This window comes from Bufo gargarizans, chromosome 1 (assembly GCF_014858855.1).
Source record: "Bufo gargarizans isolate SCDJY-AF-19 chromosome 1, ASM1485885v1, whole genome shotgun sequence".
Lineage (NCBI taxonomy): Eukaryota > Metazoa > Chordata > Amphibia > Anura > Bufonidae > Bufo > Bufo gargarizans.
In genome coordinates this window covers 590,730,793-590,751,748 of record NC_058080.1, presented here as the reverse complement: position 1 = coordinate 590,751,748, position 20,956 = coordinate 590,730,793, and positions in this window count along the sequence as shown.

Genomic DNA, 20,956 nt, shown 5'->3' with positions numbered 1-20,956 from the left:
AAAACCATCATCATTTTCCGCTAACTTGTGACAAAAAATAAAAAGTTCTATGAACTCACTATGCCCATCAGCGAATACCTTAGGGTGTCTACTTTCCGAAATGGGGTCATTTGTGGGGGTTTTCTACTGTTTGGGCATTGTAGACCCTCAGGAATCATGACAGGTGCTCAGAAAATCAGAGCTGTTTCAAAAAGCGGAAATTCACATTTTTGTACCATAGTTTGTAAACGCTATAACTTTTACCCAAACCATTTTTTTTTTGCCCAAACATTTTTTTTTCATCAAAGACATGTAGAACAATAAATTTGGTGAAAAATTTATATATGGATGTCGTTTTTTTTGCAAAATTTTACAGCTGAAAGTGAAAAATGTCATTTTTTTGCAAAAAAATTGTTACATTTTGATTAATAACAAAAAAAGTAAAAATGTCAGCAGCAATAAAATACCACCAAATGAAAGCTCTAATAGTGAGAAGAAAAGGAGGTAAAATTCATTTGGGTGGTAAGTTGCATGACCGAGCGATAAACGGTGAAAGGAGTGTAGTGCCGAAGTGTAAAAAGTGCTCTGGTCATGAAGGGGGTTTCAGCTAGCGGGGCTGAAGTGGTTAATAAATATGCCCCCTAATGTTTTATAATCTACCGTTATTTTGTCATATTTTAGAATGCTTATTTTATTTGTCATATTTTAGAATGTTATTTTGGTCAGTTTTGCATAAATAATAACCATTTTTTGCCACAAAGTCACGGGGAAGAGGATTTTGTTCAGGAAACAGAAGCATACTGGAGCGCATTTGTTATTTAAGGTGCAGAGTGCAGACATAGTAACAAAAATAATTTGCGTAAAGGAATCTATTGAACTTTAAACAGAGGGACCTAAAAATACCACTAGAGGGTTGACCTGGTGCCCCTTGTAGTCAATCTCATTTAAAAACAACCTGTCACTTCCCTGACATGTCTGTTTTAGCAACTATTTGCATTCCCCATGTAATAATTCTAGAGCATTTTTTCTTAAGATTCTATGTTGTGCTGCTCCTTAATTAATCCTGCTAAGTTAATGAAGGTCCATATGGGTTTTACCAGTTGGGGATGTGTCCCTGCATAGTCTGGTACTGGCAGCAGTGATTGGATAGTATCAGACTGTGCAGGGACACACCCTCAACTGATGATTTCCATCTGGATCCTTTATTGCAAACTGCTGGCTATTCTCATTTTTACCTCTAATGGACAACATAGAGTCATTAAAATAGATGCTTCTGGATTGTTATTGGATGGAGAATGCATGTAGTTACTAAAACAGACATGTCAGTAGATGTCATAGGTCCTCTTTAAGTGGTAACTGGGTTAACTTTTTATAGACATCTTGTAGAGATCCCTGGTTGTCCCATGACAAACACATTTAGGGTGGCATCCCAGGGTCCAAAACATCTGAGGGGCCTATGGCTGTCGAAACTGCACAGCAATAGTGAGTGAGCAACACTGCAGTAAAACATCAGAGGAAGGAGCGAGGCCATGTAACTTACTGTTACGGCGCTCCTCCAATCAGCAGCGGCTCCTAAGTCTATGTGATCCTCTGAAGTGGGAGAATTAGTGCTTGCTGCCGCTCCATCACATTCACAGCCTCTGAGTCCTCAGATAAGCCAGAGGTAAAACTCCATTAGCGTCTTATGATTATCACTGATCATTCTCATATAGTTGTCTATGGGTAATTGGTGAAGAGTTAAAGGGGTTGTCAGGGTTCAGAGCTAAATCAATACATATCCCCTTCTTCCCCCACTCAGCCCCTCTGGCATGAGCATTGGAGCATTTCATGCTCTGATGTTCTCCCTTGCCCTGTGCGGTATTACTGTAGGGCTTTTTTGTTTACATTTTCAAACTGCTGGGCAGAGGCTTCCATCTAGGGATGATCCTGGTGATGTCAACGGCACTAATGGGTGAGCTTTAGCTCTGCTCTAGCCAGTGGTGTGCCTAGGGTGTTTGGCACCCAGGGCAGGTACTTTCTCTGGCACCCGTCCCCCAATACTTGACCACATACCTCTTACATCCAGGGACATCTACTGTCATGTAGACCTTTTCTTTCCTCTTCTCCTCTGTTAGACCGCCATGATGCATCTCGTCTCTACAGAGTTTGTAACACAGACACATTAGATTTCTCAATTTTTCTATCAACCTCCCCATCCTAGTGTCCCCAGAGTGTCATCCTGATGCCACCCCAAATACTGTTCCCATTGTGCCCCCCAATGCCCCAGGTACTATACTGCTGAAAACATAGTGACCCCCAGAAGACATAATTGGGGTCATTTATCAAACTGGTGTAAAGTAGAACTAGATTTCCAAAAGAGCTGTCAAATATAAAAGGTGTAATCTGATTGGCTGCTATGGGCAACTAAGCTAGTTCTACTTTACACCAGTTTGATAAATTACCCCAAATGTCCCTATAGTGTCCACAGCAGCTATAATATCCCCTAGAGTGCCCCTGTGGATGACATCATCACGCATGCCTGCGCTGGGATTTCACTACCTCATAGGCCTCAGGCCTACTAGGCCTTAAACTGGCAGTGATTGGCATCAGGGCAGGCAGGGAACTATGCGCTCCCGTGCCCCGCCGCAGTATGTGGGCGTCAGCGCTCCAGTAATCATTGCTTCTGGGCCTGGCACCCCGTGAGAGCCAGCACCCGGGCCCTCTGGGCATGCCACTGGCTCTAGCTTACCTATGGAGAGCCTGGTCCATCACCGGATCTCCAGAAAAAGTCCTTGTCCTGTGCGAATCAGAGCAGGGCAAGAGAGAGCATTGGAGCATGAAATTCTCCGATGCTTATGTTAGAGGGGCTGAGTGGAGGAAGAAGGGGATATGTTGGGTTCAGCTTTGAACCCAGACAACCCCTTTGAAGATCTGTTTAATGAAGGCTCAGGCTAAATGATGCTGAAAATGTGGAGCAATGGCTCATTTGACCCAGTTCTCAGTGATGTAAGACAGCCTTTTGGGCAGTGTCCATGTAGAATGGCGCCTAATAGATTTTTGGTGACATCCCACTGTTCCTAAATGAGACCATACATCTTACACTGAGTTTTATATAAACATTCTTTGCTGAGATTGCATGCTCATGCTGGACCCTCTCTTAGCCCAGAATGCAATCTTATGTTCTGGGTGTATCATGTGGAAAAATAGTTTTCTTTAATATTTACCTAAAAAAAAAAAACACTACAGGGTGGAACGCAGAAGGAGCCAGGAGTGAATGGGAGGGGGTCCTGGATGGGTAAACAGCCCCAGACATATGATGCACTTAATCCGCCTCTGGAGGCAGTCACACATGCACGCTGTCTATAGCTAGGGGTTGTACTTGGCTATCTCCAGCAGGACCATAGAGTTAAATGACGGGGCAGTGTGTATGCGGAACCGCTGCCCCATTCAGACAAAAACGGGATCCCTGTTGTCATGATTGGCAGGACCCCCAACGATCAGACACATATCGACTATCCTATGGAGAACCCACTGAAATGACTCTGTGCCCTACTCATCTCCACTTATGCTACTGCTCAAGCATTTTGTCAAATAACAGGCATCATGGATTGTTCATCAGCATTTTTTCTAAAAAAAAAAGAAAAGAAAAAAAAAGAACATAGAAACAACGGGGCAGAGTTACTGCTGCAAATGAGCAAGTATTCTGGTGCAAATGGAATGACAAATCCCCCTTAGACTAGCCAGTGTGAAGAAGATGCACCAGATCTATCATCCAGCATCAGCCTCTGGCTCATTTATAGACCGTTTAGTCTAAGTTTGCACTGACTTAATCTTAGACATTATTTAGTAAATGTACTCCAATATTTTTTGGAAATATGTTTGCTTTACTGCTTTATTAGCTGGGAGAAAGCAGATCCTTCATTTCAGTTCCTTCGTCCTTCCAGGCAGGAGAGAATTAGCACCAGTACAAGCCATGAGTTGCACAATAGAAAAAAGACATTAAGTAAAACAAATTTATGAGCGCAATAATGACTAAATGTTCATAAAAGCGGACACAAATAAATAGTTGTGTTGAGAAATTGCATACTAGTTAATATCTGTCACCAATTAAAAGCCATTGTTGAGCATTTTCTGTCCTTTGAAGTTTGTTTGCTTCTATTCTGTTAGGATCGCTGTCTGTGGGGAAAAAGAACAATGTTCAGTAATTAGCATCAGAAGATGCGCTGTCCATTCGTTCTCTGCTCACATGAGATGAAATCCACTTTTTATGTGAGAACTCAATAAAGACATCTACTGATGTACATATAAGGACAAATGCCTTATATCTCAATAAACAGTCAGCACAACAGATATATGAATAAGGGTCCCAGTTTGGTACCAAATTTCATAGCTAACTTTGGAATATATTATTTAGTTGGGGACTTCATTTCTGTTCTATAATAATGGCACAAGATCATGGTTTTGCTTTCATTATTCTAGCGTGTACTTCTGAAATGAAGACAGTTGGATAGATAAAATAGGGCACTTATTACTCTTATTTGTTGCAGGCCTTAAAGAGAATCTATCAGCTGTTTTTACCATGTTAAACTGCCAGCAGCACTAGGTAGGACTGAGAAGAGCAGTACAAACATATCTGTTGTGGAGCTTTTATTAATAGGAGTAGTGTGAATATGATGTTTTATTCTGCCAAATTCTGCTCCTTTGTGTGCACTGGAGGTGGAGCTTCACTGTGAAGTGCTCTCTGCACTGAGCTTCTTCACAGACCCTTCCCTGTGTTCTAAGTGACAGATGTACTGGTCTCCTGGTTGGAAAATGACTATAAATAACTATAAACCTGCATCGATCAACTTGTATATTCTCAAACAATGCTCTTTATTGGCACAGCATCCGGCCCTGCAAAATGACCCTCATTCTCACTAAAGATGTAATCTGACAATGAAAATGAGTAGGCTGCAGTTTTGAAACGGCAACTCTCACAGGTAATTTGCTAACCTACAGTTCTGCAATGCTCTTAAAGGGGTTGTCCTCAGGATCGATCATCAATATCTGATAGGTGGGGATCTGACTCAGCTGAAGAGAAAGCAGCGCTTGTATAAGTGCTGCCTTCTCTGCTTTGTTTACCTGGTCGCCGCAGCAATTGCAGTGGTGAGCAGTGTAAATACAAGTATGGTGTTCCCATTCACTTCTATGGGACCGCTCTGTTCAAGTGAATACTACAGAGCTGTCCCATAGATGTAAATAGGGACGCCATACTTGTAATTGCACCTGCTCACCACTGCAATTGCTGCAGCGAGCTGGTAAACAGAGCAGAGAAGGCAGCACTCGTACAAGCTCTGCTTTCTCTTCAAACAGCTGATCGGCGGGGGTGCCTGGTGTTGGACCCCCTCCGATCCGATATTGATGACCTATCCTGAGGATTATAGATGAGCGAATTATTCAAAAATTTTATTCGGCTGCTAAGCCAAATTTTACAAAAATAATTTGCTTTGTGACGAATTACTGATCGTGTTGCACCCAGTTATTGTACTCCTCAGATGACGTGTTCATAGCTGATCGCCGGCATCTGAAAGTATTAATACTGTAAAAAATTAAGAAAAAACATACTTACCTCATCCGTTTGCTCGTGACTGGCTGGCTGCTGCCATATTGATTAATGATCTGGTGCAAAATCATACACGACCCGTGATGACGTCATCACACTGGCTAGCATGGTGCCGTCACACATCACAGCGAGAGATCTTAAATAAAGACGGTGGCTGGCCCGTCGCGGGCAAATGAAAGGCTCAAAGTGGGCAAGTGTCCCCCCACTCTCAGGGGGGGGGACACTTAGTTTTGCTTTTCATTTACCATACTTTTCGGGATTTGCCTGGCCTTGCTTTAGAGTTTCTAGTCTACAATGAAAGCACATGCCAGTAAAACACACCTGATTTTCAAGGCTTGGATAATGGTTTGTGACTCACAAAGTGCTGACCACGACAGACAAGGCTAGATTTACTGATTACCCTTCGGGCCATATTTCTTTACTCAAATAGTGCTCATAGAATTCTTAGAATACCTGTAATACGTTAGATGCACAGCTAAAAACTTGCATTCTTCTGACTTTAAAAGGACAAAAGCTCATAAGTTAAAATATTTCAAAATCAGGTAAGCCATTGGATGCATAGTTTTACTTTTTAGTACTGCTATTACAGGAAGAAATGTCAATAAAAGCACACTAAACGGCGTAATAGTTAAAAGAGCCATATTTGCACATCCATGTTATTTAATATTTTTCTTCATACATAGCAAAGAAATGTCAAATACCATGAGAAAACGACTATAGCAAAAATAAACACGTGTAATAAACCTGACACCTGAGTCACCTTTGCATAATAACTGGCATGACAAAGGCTAAATTGCAATGTGGAGGAAGTATTGAGTTGGGTTGTGGTCAGTAGTGTATTCTCTGATTAGCAGTACTTCCCAGATCAGAATTGTAAGAAATATTTTGTTTCCCAAGTATATGAAATCCTATTTGTCTTGTGTTAAGCATTTATATACTAAGCAGTTTAAGGGTTCATTCCCACGTCCGTAGTGCATTGCGGATCCACAATACACCCGGCCGGCACCCCCATAGAAATGCCTATTCTTGTCCGCAATTGCGGACAAGAATAGGACATGTTCTATTTTTTTCTGGAGCCGCGGACCGGAAGATCGGCGGCGCGCTCCGGAAATGCAGATGCAGAGAGCACATAGCGGGCTCTCCGCATCCATAGAGAATGAATGGGTCCACACCCATTCCGCAATTTGCAGAACAGATGTGGACCCATTATTACGGATGTGTAAATGGAGCCTAAGTCAGTTTTTGGTATGAACCATTCCAAAAACAAGTCACAAAAGATGAACAAATTTGCACTAAAATCTGTAACTTTTCTCATTAATTGCTCACTGTCAAAAGTGACCAGAAATTTAATAAGAAGCCTGAAAAAAAATTGGATTAGATTTTTTGGGGATAATGGTTCTAAATGCATCAAAATGTTTGGTACATGCAGCAGTTACATCCTATTAACTAATTGCCAACCCGTTGCTTCTTCCGTCTTCATTGATAATGGTAATTGGTAAATATTCCATCCAAGTGGGGTATGATATGCCAGTCTTAGTAAGTGTGGGTCTATAATATGTGTTTGAGATTAGTTAATTTTTTGCACAATTGCCTTGGTCAAGCATAGAAAATGAAAATAGGCATTAGTCAGCACATCCCAGTGAGCTGGTGCACGTTGCCATGGCTGAAATCACAAAAGCAAAAGACAAAAAATGCACAGCACTCTGCAAACCCAAATAATAAAGTAATACAATAGTGCCATACTCACTATAGAAAATGTACTAATGCTAATGCTGTGTTATAAAAGTGTGATTCTTGGCAAATACCTTTTGTACAAAATTATTTGTGCCCATCTGGTGTCAAGACGATCTCTTTAGGACAGGAACCTAACACTATATACTACATTCACTAGGTGCCATACCAGCCTCCATTAAATTCAGGGAATGCAGGTTCCACATGCATGCTGAGCCCACACTATATAGTTTATAGTGTGGGCTTTAGACAGGACTAAAGGCAGACTCCTCCTTCTCTCCGGTTTTCACAATCCTTTCTAAACAGACTGTAACCCTGTATGTTAACTGCCCAGTCATAGCTATTATCCAGCCATGTCTCAGTTATTCCCACTATGTCATTGTCACTGCCGGCCCTGTTAGAAGTCTGAGTCACCCGAAAAAAGGTCGGTCCTGGGTGCCCGGAGGTCACCCGTAGAAGGAAGGGGGTACTGTCACTGCCGGCCCTGTTAGAGGTCTGAGAAGATCAGATAGACTTGCAGCACGTGAGTCTATCTGACAGGTCTTTCTGTTGTTGTGGGCAGGATCTCACCTCTCCTCAGGTTCTGCTCATTTGCTGTTTAGTGGCTCTATTTATGCCTGCCTCTCACTGCAGACCTTGCGGTTGTTATTTCCTTCTGGAGTTCTAAGCTGGTTGTTAGAGGTTCTCCTGCTTCTCAAGCTAAGTCCTCCTGTTTCTACTTTGTGTGTTTGTTGAGTCTAGGTCTCAGGGAGACGCTGTTCCTTTCACTGTGGAAGGTCCCGGCAGTCTCATCCCTGCTCCCTAACTTAGGGTTTGTGACAGTTTCAGCAGGTCTTAGTGCAGTAAGCCGGATTGGGACCAATGCACACTGGCGCAATACTAAGTGCTGACTGGGTCAGGTGTAGGTATAGTTAATAGTTTTTTGTTCGTGACGCCAATTGCAATGTCTGCAGGGTACTGTTGCAGGGCCCTTTAAGATGTAATAACTCACGTACCAGGTGAGGAATGCCAGAGTGGTGATAATGTCTCTGTGTAATGTCAACGGTGTCTCCTACCTGGTACGGCTGGACTCCTGGATCCTGGCTCACTTGCAATAAATTGAGTGTTTTGCTAGTAGGAGTAATTGAGGAACTTGGGAGCAAGGAATGAGATCCAGACTGGTGATATAATTCAACTTGTCTTTACTGAATGGCAGCATAAATCCATACGAGTTACAGCATTAGTCTTGGGTCCCAGCAGGTATTGGCAATATGTGGCAGGGATCTATATGTCTTCTGCTTCTGATCATATGCCTGGAGAATATGGCAGGTATCTATCTTCTGCTCTGTCTATCTTCTGCTTGGTATGGGCCTGACTAGCTGAGGAGGAATTTGGGTTTCTCCTGGACTCTGGATATGTACTCACAGCTTGGCTCACAGGGAATGCTTCTTCCTGGAGGCTGGAGGTGGCTGCTTGCTTGTCAACCAGCTGAGGCTGAAGACTCAGGCTGGGAATGTTCTCTGGTCTCAACCGAGACAGGGTCCTGATTTGGGATCCCTATTTTCTGGGAGCTCCAACTAACACAACCTTCCCCTAGCTGGGGTGGCTGGTACACTCACTAGAACTTCCTTCTCCTCCCCCTGAGACAGGACATGGGACCGGCCCACTTCTGCTCACAGAGGGGGGGGGACTAAACTGGAAAGAACTGTTCCAGTCTAGCAATACTAAACTGTCTAAGGTCCTGCTACATATCGCTGCCACCTGCTGGTGCACATGGAAATTACGGCATAATACATAAAACAGGCCTAGAATACACATAAAATGACAATAATGACAATATAATTACATTTAACATGTGGTAGCAGGGAAAAAGAGTTTGGTAACATAACTCTGGGATGTTACATTAGGTTCCAGTGTATGAGTTCTTCCACTATTAGGTTTAGCTCATACTGTCAGCAGTCAGGGAGAGGCTCAGGGATAACTAGGAGGTAGCCATCCCCCTCCTCACTTGCTTTGGGGCCTAGTCTGTGTTACTGTTGTACTTTGTTTATTTGGTGTTCTCCCTTTCCCCACTTACCGTGACATTAACAACCGCCCTTGCCGTCATTATTTAACTTGCTCTGTGCGGATATGGATACTGTGAATGCACTAGTGGATCGCATGCAGGGATTATCTTTGGACCTCCCTCATTCTGTTGCACAGCTTCGGGATTCTCAGGCTTCTGGTGCAGCCAGTGGGAACCAGGTCAGCCTTGAACCTAGGGTTGCCCTCCCAGATAGATTTTCTGGGGGAAGTGATAATTTTGTTTGCTTCAGAGAATCTTGTAAATTGTATTTTCGTCTGCGTTCGAGAATCAAAGAGTTGGGATTATTATTTTTATGCTGAAAGGTGATGCTCAGTCCTGGGCCTTTTCTCTGCTGATCGGTTCCCAATCCCTCCGATCGGTTGATGAATTTTTCGGAACCCTGGGCCTTTTTTATGATGACCCAGACCGGGTTTCTGTGGCCGAATCTAAGCTGCGTAGCTTGAGTCACAGAGAATGTTCTGCAGAGTCATATTGTTCTGAATTTAGAGGATGGGCAACTGATTCGGCGTGGAATAACCCAGCACTCCATAGTCAGTTCTCTCAGGGGCTGTCTGAGAGACTAAAAAACGCTCTGGCATTCCATGAAAACCCTGATTCTTTAGAGCGGCTATTTCCCTTGCCGTACGGATTGATAGACACCTGAGAGAGAGATGCAAGGTTCCCCTCTCGCGGGATGCACTGTCATATGGGGAAACAATCTCTTCTGTCCCTTGGGGTTCTGTGTCACTTGAGCTAGTGTCTGGTGATGAGCCTATGCAGTTGGGACAGATCTCTTCAGGCCCTGGTAATAGAACCTCAGGGTTCAGAGAAGACTTTGTTTCTTCTGTGGAAAAGAAGGACGTTTTATTAACGTTTGTCCTTATAATAAACCTCAAGGTGAAAAAAAAAAAAAAGGGTTCTAACTTATAGATCTAGTTCTCTTACTCTTGGTAGCGTGGATGGGGAGTCAGAGAAGGTATTTTTGTCTTTTACCTGTAGTACTTGATTTCTCCTGCCTGCCATAATGGGGCTAGACACTGAAAATATTGAATTAGAAGTATTTGTTGACAGTGGTGCAGGGGTTAACCTTGTTGATTATTAATTTGTTCAGAGTCATGGTTTTAAAACAAGCGCATTAAACAAACAAAAAAATCAGCGTTTACTATTGATTCCGCTCCTCTCTCGCAAAAGTGTCTGACTCATATGGTGCAGGATAGTCATTTAATGGTTGGTGATTTTCATGTTGAGTTCATTTCTTGTTTTGTGCTGAAGGGTTTGCCTGCTCCTCTAGTGCTAGGTTTACCATGGTTGATCAGACATAATCCTACCATAGATTGGCAAGCAAGACAGATCAGCTATTGGAGTGATTTCTGTATGGACAACTGTCGCGGCGCATCACTTTCTGTTGTATGCGCTAAGGTATTACCTCCGTTTCTTTCTGATTTTTCGGACGTATTCTCTGGGGGTGGAGATCAGGAGTTACCCCCTCACCGAGAGTATGATTGTCCGGTCAATCTTATTCCCAATATCTAATATGTCCTTTTTCCAAACTATCGGTAATATACTCTCGCATAGCTAAATTGTCAACCCGAAAGATTAGCTATGCGAGAGTATATTACCGATAGTTTGGAAAAAGGACATATTAGACCATCTAAGTCACCTGTGGCTGCCAGCTTCTTTTTTGTTAAAAAAAAAAGATGTGTCCCTTAGACCGTGTTTAGATTTCCGGGAGCAAAATCTTATCACTCAACTCCAAAGGTAAAAATATCAAAAATAGAAGGAGGGGCAGATAAAATGGATGTGATTTAATATAGTTAAAATAACAATGGGATAAATAATATATGATGTCAATGGGACATCAATAAGATTAGTACCATAGGATCTACAATATGATAAAATACATAAATGGTACATATAATAAAAACAACTGTCCCAATAGATGTGCAAGCGGATTATCAATAGCCCAGTTAGAAGCAGAGTGGACTGTCAGATAGCCCTGTAAAGCAAAGTTCTGTTGGTGTCACTTATAGCAACTTCAAATCCTCAGCTGATACACTCCATATTAAGTTGGTATACAATGTTGTAATGTATTAAGTAATTGGTACGTTACCACCCAGCTGATAGACGTCTGTTGGACCTCTTGTTTCGCCGCCCGGACCTACCACGGCGTCCCGCATGGTCTCGCGGTTGTGATGTGGCATCACACGTGACCCGGCGGCGTCTCACGTGACCGGGTGATGACAACGTGATCGACGTGTTTAGGAAATTAGGTAATCAGTTATCTGACAGGGCTATCTGACAGTCCACTCTGCTTCTAACTGGGCTATTGATAATCCGCTTGCACATCTATTGGGACAGTTGTTTTTATTATATGTACCATTTATGTATTTTATCATATTGTAGATCCTATGGTACTAATCTTATTGATGTTCCATTAACATCATATATTATTTATCCTATTTTTATTTTAACTATATTAAATCAGATCTATTTTATCTGCTATTGTTGTCCAGAGTACTCAGGTAGTTGAGTGCCCCTCCTTCAATTTTTGATATTTTTACCTTTGGAGTTGGGTGAATCCCAAGGAGTGCACCATACTCATAGGAGTGTTTCAGGTGAGTCGCTATTGTGTTTACCCAGCTTTCTAAATCTTATCATTGTCCGGGATTCTTATCTGCTTCCCTTGATCCCGGATTTATTCGATCAGATTGTCGGAACCAAGGTGTTTTCCAAGTTGGATTTAAGAGGGGCTTATAATCTGATAAGAATCAGGGAGGGGGGTGAATGGAAGATGGCTTTTAATACCCCTGAGGGCCACTTTGAGAACTTGGCCATGCCCTTTGGTTTGACTAATGCTCCAGCGGTCTTTCAGCACTTTATCAATTACATTTTTCATCATTTGGTGGGGAGGTTTGTTGTTATTTACCTCAATGACATATTAATTTACTCTCCCGATATGGAGACTCATCAGGATCATTTAAGACAGGTATTATTGATCCTCTGGGAGAATAAGTTGTATGCTAAGTTAGAAAAATGTGTGTTTTCTGTTCAGGAGCTGTTGTTCCTGGGTTACCTGCTTTCTTCCAGGGCCGTCTTTAACAAGGGGCAAAAGGGGCAGCTGCCCCGGGCCCAGTTACTCCTGTGGGGCCCAAGGCAGCTGCCTCTTGAGCCCTGCTGGGCACCGCCCCAGGTGACAGGCTGTCAGCTACACAGGGGGGTGCTACCATGCCATGCCAGCCTGCCGTAAATCCAGGCAGCGAACTGTGAGAGCTGTGATTCTCTTAGGAGAAAGGACCTTAGATGACATCATCACCATGTGACCAGTAACCTAGCAATATTACTGGTCACATGGCTATGAGATAATCTACCAGGAGTGTTGCTGCAGGAGAAGGTTTGCCTTAACTGTTGACCTCTTTTAGTGATGATTACATCAGGAACAGGTGACAGGGACTGTTATGCTAATATACTGTAAGCTACTGTATACTGTGGGGGCTGTATACTGTGGTGTGCTATACTGCTCTACTGTATACTATGGGGGCTGTATACTGTGGTGTTCTATACTGGTCTACTGTATACTGTGGGGTGCTGTACACTGTGGGGTGCTATACTGCTCTACTGTATACTGTGGGGGGCTGTATACTGTGGTGTGTTATACTGCTCTACAGTATACTATGGGGGGCTGTATACTGTGGTGTGCTATACTTGTCTACTGTATACTGTGGGGTACTGTAGACTGTGGGGTGCTGTATATTGTGGGGTGCTATACTGCTGTACTGTATAGTATGGTTTGCTCTATATTGTGAGGTGCTGTATACTGTATACTGTGAGGTGCTGTATACTGTGGGGTGCTGTATATTGTGGAGTGCTATACTCCTCTACTGTATACTGTGTGGTGCTGTATAGTGTGGGGTGCTGTATAGTGTGGGGTGCTATACTGCTCTACTGTATACTGAAGGGTGCTGTATACTGTATACTGTGAGATGCTGTATACTGTCTAGTTTGGGGTGCTGTATACTGTATACTATGAGGTGCTTTATACTGTGAGGTGTTGTATATTGTGGGGTGCTGTATATTGTGAGGTGCTATACTGTGAGGTGTTGTATACTGAGGGGTGCTGTATGCTGCGGGGTGCTATACTGCTCTACTGTATACTGTGGGGTGCTATACTGCTCTACTATATACTGTTGGGTGCTGTATGCTGTATACTGTGGGGTGCTGTATACTGTGGGGTGCTATATACTGTATAGTGTGGGGTGCTATACTATAGTCTGCATGCTGTGGGTTGCTGTATACTATAGGGTGTTATACTGCATACGGTGGGTTTCTGTATACTATAGGGTGCTATACTGCATACTGTGGGGTGCTGTATACTATAGGGTGCTATACAGCATAATGTGGGTTGCTGTATACTATAGGGTGCTATACTGCTTGCATAATGTGGGGCGCTGTATACTATAGAGTGCTATACTGCATAACGTGGGGTGCTGTATACTATAGGATGCTATACTGCTTGCATACTGTGGGGTGCTGTATACTATAGGATGCTATACTGCATACTTTGGGGTGCTGTATACTATTGGGTGCTATAACTGCATACTGTGGGGTGCTGTATACTATATACTGCATACTGTGGGGTGCTGTATACTATAGGGTGCTATACTGCATACTTTGGGGTGCTGTATACTATAGGGTGCTATACTGCATACTGTGGGGTGCTGGGGTGCACTGTAATGCTAGAGTGAGCCAAGTCCCGGTCTCCTTCCTGCAGAGCAGTGCCCACTTCCAGCCTGAGCCCAGCTGCCCAGAGCACTGATCCTGAGCCTGCTGGAGTCTTCAAAACTGGTAGTATTTACAGTCATTCACTGTACTCTACCAGGTGTGTGGATTTCTTTTTTGTGTTGTGAAAATGTATCCTGAATTATTCCACTATTGTCAAGCCTTTGACTGATATGACCAATAAAGGTGTTCGGAAGGGACATTACATGCTTTTTCTGCAATAAAGGAATGTTTTGCTTCTGCTCCCATTCTGGTGCAACCAGATGTGTGTCAACCTTTCATTGTGGAGGTTGACGCGTCCGAAGTGGGAGTCGGAGCAGTGTTGTCGCAGGGTCCCTCTCCAGGCAAATGGTTCCCTTGTGCTTTTTTTTCTAAAAAACTATCTTCTGCCGAAAGAAATTATGATGTTGGTAATAGAGAGTTGCTGGCCATTAAATTGGCCTTTGAAGAATGGCGCCAATGGGTAGAAGGAGCGATTCATTCCATTACAGTAATTACTGACCATAAGAATATGTCATACCTTCAATCAGTGAAGCATCTGAACCCAAGGCAGACCAAATGGTCATTGTTTCTTACCAGATTTAATTTTGTGGTCACTTATCGCCCTGGGGCCAAAAACGTCAAAGCGGATGCTTTATCGAGTAGCTTTCCTGGGGGAAGGGGCATTTGGAGGATCCTGTTCTGATTTTGGCTGATGGGGTGGTGGTATCCGGCCTTTGTCCCGAACTTTAAGCGGAAGTGTTGGGAGTTCAAGGTGAGGCACCTGATTCTTGTCCTCTGGGGAGGTTGTTTGTTCCTTCTGGGCTTCGACACAAAGTGTTCAAGGAGCATCATAATACTGTCCTTGCGGGATACCCTGGGAGCAAATCTAAAGATCTTATTTCTTGGAGATTCTGGTGGCCAAGTTTACGTAAAACTTGTAAAAGTGTGGAGGGCTATGTGGCAGCTTGTGAGATCTGTGCACGAGACCAGGGCACGTGCCAAGGTGACTCATACTCGGCCTTCGTGATCTCTTCTTCCTTTGTCCATCCCGTCCTTGGACACATTTGTCCATGGACTTCATCACTGATTTACCTAGTTCCTCTAGGAAGACTGTGATTTTAGTGGTGGTGGACCGCTTCAGATGACGTACTTTATACCATTATCAGGTTTGCCCAATGCCAAAACTCTCGCTCAAGTGTTTATTGATAACATTGTGAAATTACACGGCATTCTGAGGGCGCTCTGATGTGGTGTCTGATAGGGGGATGCAATTTGTTTCCAGGTTCTGGAAGGTGTTCTGTACTCATCTGGAAGTTCAGTTGTCTTTACATAGAATGTGTCGGCAGATAAGAACCATTTGGCCCATCTAGTCTGCCCAATATACTAAATACTATGGATAGTCCCTGGCCCTATCTTATATGAAGGATGGCCTTATGCCTATCCCATGCATGCTTAAACTCCTCCACTGTATTTGCAGCTACCACTTCTGCAGGAAGGCTATTCCATGCATCCACTACTCTCTATTCCTGATATTACTTTTAAACCTTTGCCCCTCTAATTTAAAACTATGTCCTCTTGTAGCAGTTTTTCTTCTTTTAAATATTTCTCTTCGGCTTCGGCTTCTTCTTTTAAATATTTCTCTTCGGCTTTTTACCCTCAGTCGAACTGACAAACTGAGCGCACTAACCAGAATCTGGAGACTTATTTGAGGTGTTTTGTCTCCGAGAATCAGGAAGAGTGATCTTCATTTTTGTCTTTGGCTGAGTTTGCCTTGAATAACCGTAGACAGAAGTCCACTGATAAGTCACAATTTTTTGGTGCATATGGGTTTCACCCTCAGTTTGGTACTTTTTCTGGGACTAAGTTCTCTGGCATACCTAAAGAGGAAAGACTATCTTCCTCATTGTCATCTATCTTGCGGAAGATTTAAATCAATTTGAAAAAAAAATGGCGAAAGATATAAACATATGGCTGACAAGAGACGTATGACTGGTCCGGACCTGTGTGTGGGTGATTTGGTGTGGTTGTCCACTAAGAACATTAAGTTGAAGGTACCCTCTTGGAAGTTGGGCCCAAGATTTATTGGTCCTTACAAGATCTCTGCCTTTATTAGTTCGGTTGCTTTTAGTCTTGAACTTCCGCAGGCTTTCACAAATCTTTATTGAAAAACTATGTGGAACCTGCTGAACCATCTCCCTTGCCACCTCCTCCTGTCATGATAGATGGTAATCTGGAGTTTCAGATCTCCAGAATAATTAACTCACGTATACTTCATGGTTCCCTTCAGTACCTGGTACATTGGAAGGGTTACTGTCCAGAAGAAAGAATGTGGGTTCCGGCAACTGATGTCAGTGCTAGTCGCCTTCTGAAGGCCTTTCACAGAGCACACCCGGAAAAGGTCAGATAGACTTGCAGCACGTGAGTCTATCTGACAGGTCTTTCTGTTGTTGTGGGCAGGATCTCACCTCTCCTCAGGTTCTGCTCATTTGCTGTTTAGTGGCTCTATGTATGCCCGCCTCTCACTGCAGACCTTGCGGTTGTTATTTCCTTCTGGAGTTCTAAGCTGGTTGTTAGAGCTTCTTACTCATCTCAAGCTAAGTCCTCATGTTTCTACTTGTGTGTGTATTATGTCTAGGTCTCAGGTAGACGCTGGTCCCTTCATGGTGGAAGGTCCCGGCAGTCTCATCCCCGCTCCCGAACTTAGGGTTTGTGACCTTTCCCCCACTTACCATGGCATAGTCATAGTCCTCCTCAAACAACACTAATTCCAGTTCACCAGTTTTATTAGTCAGGCTTCTGGCATTAGTATACATACAATTAAGAGGTTTATGTATATTTTTTACCCTACACCTTTTCTTATGAACTGTTCTAGTCCCCTCCTTCCATTATGTTCAGGGAATGCAGGTTTCACATGCATCCTAAACCCACACTATATAGTTTATAAGGCTGAAAAAAGACATCTGTCCATCTAGCTCAGCCTGTTATCTTGCAAGCTTATCTATAGCAAGGCAAAAAAACAACAACTGTGAGGTAGAAGCCAATTTCCCCCACTTTATGGTAAAAAAAATTCCTTCCCGACTCCAATCAGGCAATCAGAAACCCCTCTCTGGTAGCTATAGCTTGTAATAATATTACACTCCAGAAATACAGGCCCCTCTTGAACTCTTTTAGCGAACTCACCATCACCACCTCCTCAGGCAGAGAGATCCATAGTTTTACTGCTCTTATCATAAATAATCCATAAATAATCCTCTTCTATGTTTGTGTACAAACCTTCTTTCCTCCAGACGCAGAGGATGTCCCCTCATCACAGTCACAGTCCTGGGGATAAATAGATGATGGTAGAGATCTCTGTACTGACCCTTGAAATATTTATACATAGTTATTAGATCTCCCCTCGGTCATCTTTTTTCTAAAGTGAATAACCCTAATTTTCATAATCTTTCAGGGTACTGTAGTTGCCCCATTCCAGTTATTACATTAGTTGCCCTCCTATGAACCATCTCCAGCTCTGCTATGTCTGCCTTGTTTACAGGAGCCCATAACTGTACACAGTACTCCATGTGTGGTCTGACTAGTGATTTAAAGTGGCAGGAGTATGTTCTCATCACAGGCATCTATGCCCCTTTTGATGCAACCCATTATCTTATTGGCCTTGGCAGCAGCTGCCTGACACTGGTTTCTACAGCTAAGGCTACTTTCACACTAGAGGCACAGACCTCCGGCAGGCTGTTCTTTCGGGTGAGCAGCCTGGTGGATCCGTCCTGCCGCTAGTGAACGTGTGCCCCTGGACTGCTGCTCCATCCCCATTGACTATAATGGTGGCGGTGGCGGAGTTCCGGCAGAGGCATGGCAGCGCACGGCGAGAGGCTGCCGGAATAAAACTACGACATGTCTGACATTTATTCTGGCAGCCTCTCACCGTGCGCTGCCGTGCCTCCGCCCCGCCCCTATTATAGTCAATGGGGAGGGATCGGCAGTCCGGGGGCACACGTTCACTAGTGGCAGGACGGATCCGACAGGCTGTTCACCCGACGGAACAGCCTGCAGGAGGTCCGTGGCATGCACCCTTGTGTAATGGCTGCAGGCTGAATTCCTGTGCAGGCTGGTTGCTTGGGTCTGCGTGCTGGCTGCAGGGTTAGTGAACTCGCCTGTGGATCTTGCTATCCCCGTGTCAGTTTGTCTGCGGTTCACAGGTTGGTTGTGCTCTGGTGTACTGGCTGCGGGTGTCTCTGTGTATGCTGGGTGCCAGGGGCCTGTTCTGCAGTCTGTCTGTTCTGGACTGTTCTGGACTCTGGTTCTGTTGGGGTTAACTTCCCTGTTCTGTGGCTAGGTGGGGCTTCTCAAGTGCCTCGTTATGTAGCTTTAAATTCCTGTGAGCTGTTGGGCTTGGGGTCAGTTCTTGTTTAGTTAGTCTGTCAGTCTGTTCTGTTTACTCTGTTCTGTTCTGTCTGTGAGTATGTCAGTCCTGGTCCTGCTTGCTGGGTGTAGTCCCTTGTCGCTGACTCAAGGAGAATTCTGGCTACACTTCGGGTATCACCTAGTTCTGCATTTATGTTTCCTGTCTGATCCGTACCTGTTCTGTGATTTGTTATGCCTTGATGTTGCTATGCCCTGTGTCCGTTAGCTTAGCAGAGCTTATCTGCGTCTTTTTCTGTTCATGTCAGTGTCTATCCATGTCTGTATCTGCTTGTTTTATGTCTACCTTTGGAAGAGGGTCCTGTGTTCCCGGGAGGGAGAATTGCCATCCGTGTGCAGGCCTCCCTGGGGCCACCTAGCTTCTACTGTGCTTGGGGTGCAGGCATCTGCTTTTGGTTCTGTTCTGTCCTAGGTTCCAGCATCTGTTGTTCCTGGTTACCTGAGTATCCCTGTTAGTTACGTTTGTAGGTATCTGCGTGCCTCTGTTCCTACTGCGACTGACTCGGTTAACACTCTGGAGTAGCCCCTGGCAACTACCATGGCTCAATTCTATCCTCACCACCAGAGGCGCTAGTAAAGACCTGGTGTTGCTTAGTTACGCCCTTCCAGAGTATTGCCAGTCAGTGGCACAGTGGGTTCGCACCCGCTGATCCTTGCAGTACATTTTGGTTTCCCGGTTCTGTCATTTGCTTTTATTACTTGTGTAATAAAGTCCTGTTGTACCTTGGTCTGTTTCGCCTGTGCCTGTTTTCCAGATGTCTCGAAGGCTTACCCAGGGTCCCCGGCACGTGACACTTATATTCTGCATTTCATCTGACAGTTTATTTTCTTCAGTGAATACAGTGGAGAAAAAAATATTTAATAGCTTTGCTTTCACCTCTTCGCTGCCTACAACTCCCCCCTCATTACTCTGTAAAGGGCCGACACCTTCAGATTGATACCTTTTACCATTTATATAACTGAAGAACATTTTAGGGGTAGTTTTACTCTGTTTGGCAATTTTGCCCTCTGTCTCCAGTTTGGCTGCTTTTATTTGTCTTTTACATATTCTATTTTTTTCCTTATAGTTTTTCAATGCTTCCTCGCTACCCTCCTGTTTTAGTGATTTAAATGCTTTCTTTTTGTCCTTTACTGCTTTCTTTACATTTCTATTTATCCACATTGTTTTTCTTGTTCCTTAACCTTTTTTTTTTTTTTTTTTTTTTTTTTGAGGACTTTGTCCCAGTTAGTTAGGCATATGGCCTCTCTTAGTTGGCAATTTTTTTTGGAAGTTTGGTATTTTTGTTCCTCCCTGAAGAAACACTCTTTTGAATGACAATTGGTATTACTTTAATTTCACTATTTCCCAAGTGTCCCCCAACCTGCACATTTGTTGTTCTGTCAGGTCTATTGGTTAATTCTAAGTCCAGTGTGGCTGTCCCACTAATCGGGTCTTGAACCAGTTGGGAAAGATAATTGTCTTTGGTTATTGCCAAGTACCTGTTTCCTTTATAAGATGTACAGCTTTCAGTTTCCCAGTCTATATCTGGGTAGTTGAAGTTCCCAATAATAATGACCTCGTTATGATTTGCTGCCTCGTCTGTTTCGTTTAGAAGTAGATTTTCTGTGGACTATTACACAAACGTATTTTGCGTTCTGTATACGGTCCGTTTTCTGCGTTCTGCGTTCATTTCAATGGGTCAGCAAAAGATGCGGACAGCAAAAGATGCGGACTGTCCACATCCGTTGTTCTGTTCTATTCTTGTCCATTTTTGCAAACAAGATTAGGCATTTCTATAATGGCCCCCTGTTCCGTTCCGCAAATTGCGGAAGGCACACGGGCGGCATCCTATTTTTGCAGGAACCGCAAAAAACGGCACGGTCATGTGAACGAGCCCTAAGGCAGTTTTTTTCACTATATGCACATCTCTTACACAACAGATGCAGTTATAAGGGTATGCCCACACGCCATGACTATGCTGCTGATAAAATTCACGGCATAAAATCAACTGCGGTATCGATTTTAAATTCGGAGATTAGTAACTTAGACAGCAGATTCTATCCTTTGCAAAGCATAGGGTGTAATCCACAGGAAATCTGCAGCAAAATTTGCTACAGACTTTTTGTTGCACATTACATCCCGTGTGGATGTACTCAAAAACCGTATGATTAAAAAACCTACAAAAATGTAACTATTATAGTAATAAATAAAAATAAATAAATAAATAGTTTGCAGAAATTAGCTTTAGATCAGGGAAATTGTATGTAATTATGGACAGATGGGATAAATTCTGCTTATAAATGATGTGTTGCTGCGCTGTTGACTGTTAACCAGGCCCCTCTTATTATACAGAGAGCTGGTATAATGAACGGTCCAGATGGAGTACAGCTTGTGGCTTGATCTAGTGCATGCTTCACATTGCTAGCATTACCTGGTCCCAACAACTAGACTGGTGTGTTCCATG